The following is a 6,000-nucleotide window of genomic DNA, read 5'->3' on the forward strand; positions in this document are numbered from 1 at the left end:
CACAATCAGACGGCTCCAGGGGGTTAATAAAGGCCTTCTGAAGGGAAGCAATGGGTTTTTGTAAGAAAAATATCCATATTTAAAACTTTATTAATTATAAGTTTCTAGTTTCTGACAGACAGCCGTACGCATCGATTTGTGGTGGAAGAGTGGCCTCTAACCCGATGCATGACGTAATGATGAACACAGAAGTGCAGATGATAGTGCAAAACAAAACAGCGGTCAAGAATTAGAAGTCTAAAAGGAGATTTTTTAAAGAGATATGTCAGAGGATTTTAATATAAGAGAAGAAGAGCTTGAGTTTGTTGCCCAGCCATATTTGTTTGAACCACGAGAGGCATCTAAGCTTACAATACTCCAACATACATCATATATCACGTCACAGGTTACTCAATTGGCCCAAGTCGACTTGCGGAGTATGTGTATGGTCATCTGGCGGAAGCTAGTTATTATAGTTAATAAAGTTTTAAATACGGTTATTTTTCTTAAAAAACCCATCGCTTTGCTTCAGAAGGCCTTTATTAACCCCCTTGAGTTGTATGGATTACTTTTACGATGGATGGATGCACTTTTTTTGGCTTCAAAATCGGGCCCCCCATTCACTCCCTTTATAAAGCTTGGAAAAGTCAGGATATTTTTTAATATAACTTCGATTGTGTTTGTCTGAAAGAAGAAAGTCATATACACCTAGGATGGCTTGAGGGTGAGTAAATTATGGGATAATTTTCATTTTTGGGTGAACTAACCCTTTAAAAAAAAAACTTTACTGACCCTGGTTAGGAAGTGTATGTGACAATTCTAACTTATTCAGCACCTTTTCAACAATCACAGATGAGGTTAGCTGCAGGTCACATTACAACATGCCACATCTAAAAAGAATGAAGGAGTCAATTATTACAATATACTTCTGTTTTCTGAGTTTTTGGAGGCCCACCCAAAACAACTGATTCTGCAACATCTCAGTCCAGTGCAATTTTGCCTCTGAGTCATCCATAACACCCAGTCTCGTTAATGATGCAAGGATTTCCTATAATGCATTGTGCGGTACGCATGCAGACTGTATACTAGATGTGTCCTCTGAGGATGAAAAAAGCTCTTAGATTTGTTTCTTGTGCCTAGAGTCAGTTGTAACCACTTCAGACACAAAGCAACAGTCCATTTCAAACCGCAACGCCTCAGTGCTGTAACCTCACAGTCTGGACAGGGCGTAAAGTGACGAATACCTCCCACCTGAGTGTTTCTGCTAAAATCTTATCAAATGAGCATAGTTTCATCGCATATTCATCAGGGTTTGAACTGACTGAACGTGACTGTTTGTGTGAATAGTTGTTTGTTCATTTGCAGAAAAAAAATTGATGTCTGCCTGTCTGACAGGATGCAACAGATTTCCTGGTTGAGGTCGACTGAATTTGTTTAAATAGTTTGTGAAAATCCTTTGAAGAGAATCAAAGCCAAAGGAGAAAATGCTGAAGGATTCGGGGTGTTGGAGGGCTGCCAGAACAATTGTCATTGTAGTGTGGAAAGCAGCTGTTGAATCCTTTTTTTTAATTTTTTTTGTGATTGGCAGGATTATACACTCTAAAAAATGCTGGGTTAAAAACAACCATTTCTGGGTTGTTTGGCAACTCAGCGGAGTAAAGCCCAAAGTATACTTCACTTTTTATGCATATGCAAGGGTCAGCGCACAGTGCCCATGATGCGAATTTCGTCATCAGAAGAGTACTGTACGCGGTAGTCACAAGGTAGTCATAAAAAACCTGCATAAACAGAACAGGACATTTGTTGTGCCGAATTTTGACTCCCTGCCAAATTATTACCCTCCTCATTGAAGTCGCTACCTGATTGCCTAATCCTAACCCCACCCCTAATCCTAAACCTATCAATACTAGGGGGGTAATAATTTGGCGGGGGTCAGAATTCGGCACAACCCCGGAAAGCATGCAAGCTACAGTGACAATGGAGGCCTATACAGATGACAGATTGTGCAAAGAAGTTAGAAAGTACCCTCACTTGTACAACTCTAGCATTAAATAATATAAAAATTAGGGCTGTAATAACACATTAACGCAAATTCATTCATGTTCACGTTGCATCTAAAAATGTGGAAAAATGCGTCAACCATGAACTGAACTCTCCACAAAACCCCTTGTTTACCCCATATATACACTGCAAGTGTATGAGGCGCGGCTCTGACGCGGCCACTCTAGTCAATGCTTGTGTTTACACCACGTTTCAACCATGAACTGCACTCTCCACGACGACGGGGAAGTTTCAGCCTAGGATAACCCCAAGTGATTTCTAGCCCTTGCAAGACAGTCTTTTACAATCATTAAAAATACTCAAAAACATCTAGTAAACATTTAGGACATGACAGGAGCAGCAGCCAATGGGCATCTGTGGGAAGTTCCAGTTCATTAAATGACAATGTATGCGTATTCATGTTTGAAAAGTTAAATCAAAAACAGCTTTACCTTGTCCCATCTCGTCTGTCAGATATTTAAGTTTCAACCCATCAAACGCATAGCGAGAACGCAGTTGCGACGCTAGCGCACTAGATCAATAGCACTCATATTGTAGTCACTAGGCTACAGAAAGGCAGCTTTGTTTAATATGACAGCGATGTTGCGTCGTGTTTCAGCCCTGGTTGTGCATTCGTTTGACGGAGGTGATGTGTTAATGGTGGCGCCGGTGTCCATACAGTAAAAAATATATATTTTCAAATATATAAAAGATGGCCAAAAAATATATTTGCCAAAATAGATTTACATAAATATATTTTCTAAAAATATATTTTTTGGCCATTTTTTGTATATTTTAAAAAAATATATTTTCAGAATATATTTTTCAAAAGTATTTATAAATATATTTTGCCCTACATATATTTCAACCCAAGAAAATACATTCACATGTGACATTTGAAAAACTTTTATTTGTTGTTTATAACACTTGAACATTTGAGAAAAAAAATCAGCAAGGAACATACAATGTTCAAAAAATATACAATATTACAAAATATTCAAACAAATATAACTTTTTTTGCTTTCAAGAAGTCTCATTTTCCCAGTTCAAATCCTCAAAGCCTCTTTGGACACATTTGGAAATCTCTTCTTGACTGCGAGACAAAAATCAGTTATTTTTTTAGTTAACTAAATGTTTCTAGTAAATTTTCCTTTCACCAATCCATACATATATGTCCGCCACGGTTTCCTTGTCAAGGGCACTTCTTCTTTCTCCACCACTGTCAGTTTTGATCTTTGCTGCTACAAAAGACAAAACACAATAACTGAACATCTGTACAGGTACAGAGGGCATGCACTTTGTCTTCTGACTAGTTTTGGATTTCCTGATATTTTTTTTTACACTGGAACAATTACAGGTATACTGGATTTTAAAGATATTTAATGGGCATATTTTTGGACAGTACAGTAAAGTAACTGATGATTGAGGAGAGGTCGAATTAGCCTTTCTTTACACTTCTGCATTGAATTTTCACTTTTACAAAAGAAGGGATAGTGGAATATCACAAAGGCACATTCATTTAAGCTAACTTAACTTAAAGGGATAATCCACCGTGTGTGTACAGAAATGATCTCATCATTTACTTACCCTCATATGATGTTCCAGATGATTATGACATTCCCCTTTTCTGTGGAACACAGAGATTTTAAGAAAAATGATCCATCTCTGTGAGTTCACGCAAGAAGGTCAAAAACATGATGATAATCCATATGACCTCAGTTGACGAATCAGTGTCTTCTGAAGTGAAACAATAGGTGTGTTTGAGGAAAATACTATTATGGTAGATTTGTTACACTACAAATTTGCCAACTGTCAAATATGGGCTCAAAGTCAGCATGTTGTAATTTGTGATGTGTTTTAAAGCTTGAGGATTCATTTGGAAGCACAGACTTTAAAATATTAGTATTTTTCTAACACACCTATTGTTTCACTTCAACAAGGGTCATACTGACTACTGTTCTTTTTTTTACTCTGTGTGGTTTTTAAAGCGTCGACCTTACATTTGCACTCACAGAGATGGATTATTTTCTAAAAATCATAATTTGAAAGAAAGTCATATTCTGAGAGTATTTTCATTTTTGGGTGAAGTATCCCTTTTTCTAGTCTTATCAGAAACAAAAACTTTATTTTTCTTAGCCAAAAAATAAATAAATAAATAAAAAATCTGTAATTTGGCCTTTATATTTAAATTCAACTTTTGAATTTTGAATTCTGTTACTTCCATGTTTATTACCGTGCAGCTGTTTTGTATAAAGTGTTACAGAAATGAAGATGACTTGACTATGAACATTTTCCTGTACCTATGACTTGTGGTCAGAGGCTCTCCAGCACTGTGGACAAAGAAGCGTCTTGACAGATGGGTTTGGACCCGCACCTGTTCCAGACAGATAGATATTAACAAAGACACAAGTGCAGAGAACAAATAAATTCATAAATTACACAAATAAAATAATTAAATAATTAAAAAAATTATTTTACTTCTTAAAGTGTCTCATGATCATTCTCACCTTGTTGCTGTTGCACAAACTATCTCCGCTTCAACTTCTGAAAATAAAAAGTACATACAGTAATTTAATTTTAGCAAAAAACTTACAGGCTCCACTATCAGTGACAGGATCACGTGAGCACAGTCTCCAAACACTCTACAGCTGAAATTTAAAAAAATATATTAAACATTTTTTTTTGGTGTGTAACGTTAGTTTGTCGCTAGTGTCCAAATTAAAAACAACTACGTTAACGTTAAAACGGAAATCTAAAAATCTCAGATGCGTCTCCTCATGTGAACAAATGAAACAGGGTACTAAATTGACAAATAAAGTTAAAAAAAACCTTGACAATACAAAACATTATACATCCAAAGTAGCAATTAACATTACATATGTGAAAAATGATGACTAAAAATAAAGTTAAAACTCACCTTTTCCTCCGAGAACTCCGGGTTGACCGACGACCGTTACAGATCAAAGTGACGCGCATGCGCAGTACTCCAAAAGTCCGTCAGCGCTGCTAGTGGTTTCCAATTCAAATTACATCAGTTATTGACATCGTACATCTAGCGATTTTATTCATCTATTTATTTTTATTTGATGTGCATTTAAACGCTATATTACACTGACATTAAATTACAAATAAATAAACAAATGAATAAATAAATAAAATAATAGATTAAAATACACATTTGTTAGGGTGTTTCCAATAAAGGCTCGAGATCAAGTGCCATGATCACTCTGTATTTTTTGGGAAGATCATGTGAACAAAATTGGTCAATGTGGAAAATTCATGTTTTTTTCTGCAAGTGTTTAAAACTCTTCTAACATTTAATGGAATGTAGTTTTGATCGCAAGGCTTTCTTCCACCCACATTTGCATTGTCGTCTGTAAGATTGGAAATGTATTTTCTTGCGCCCTGAAATATATATATATTTTTTAAATATAAATGTATTTTCTTGCCCCTGAAATACATTTTTAAATATATTTTAAGTATACGAAGGTTAAAACAAAACATATTTTCAGTTTCAAAAATATATTTCATTGAACTTCACTGTTTACAACATATATTTAAAATATATTTTGGCCAGATAAATATATATATTTTTACCGTATGGCGTCGTTCGCTTTGAGTTGTAGATCCGGTGTATTGTAGAAGGCTAGCGTTAGTTAGCTGTGACATACATGTAAACAAAAAGGTAATGTGAGACTACAGACGTTTACCTATTTGTACAGTAATAATTTTACACGAATACAATGTAATACAAACCTTAATTCAGGAAGTTTTCTCTCAGAACACACAATGACCGTTGACAAATCCAGTTTTAACCGGTTTGGCACAAACTACTCAACATTGAGCTACATTGACCTAGCGCTGGGTAGATATTTTAGGGGGTTCATCATTTGTATTGACAGTAAAAATGACCAAGCAGCTGAGTTACAGAAAAACTACTAAAAATATTAAAATAACCCAATAAAATGACCCAACAGGCTC

At 35.6% G+C, this 6,000-nt stretch overlaps 1 long non-coding RNA gene across 1 annotated transcript; it reads right to left on the reverse strand.

Annotated features, from left to right (window-relative positions):
* Positions 1-3,063: 3,063 nt before the first annotated feature.
* Positions 3,064-5,155, reverse strand: LOC127502586 (uncharacterized). The gene is made up of 5 exons (XR_007926886.1): positions 4,937-5,155; positions 4,527-4,563; positions 4,320-4,393; positions 3,607-3,646; positions 3,064-3,260 (listed from the first exon to the last, which is right to left on the reverse strand). It is a non-coding gene; the product is annotated as an uncharacterized LOC127502586 (long non-coding RNA).
* Positions 5,156-6,000: the final 845 nt, after the last annotated feature.

This window comes from Ctenopharyngodon idella, chromosome 20 (assembly GCF_019924925.1).
Source record: "Ctenopharyngodon idella isolate HZGC_01 chromosome 20, HZGC01, whole genome shotgun sequence".
NCBI classification, from domain to species: domain Eukaryota; kingdom Metazoa; phylum Chordata; class Actinopteri; order Cypriniformes; family Xenocyprididae; genus Ctenopharyngodon; species Ctenopharyngodon idella.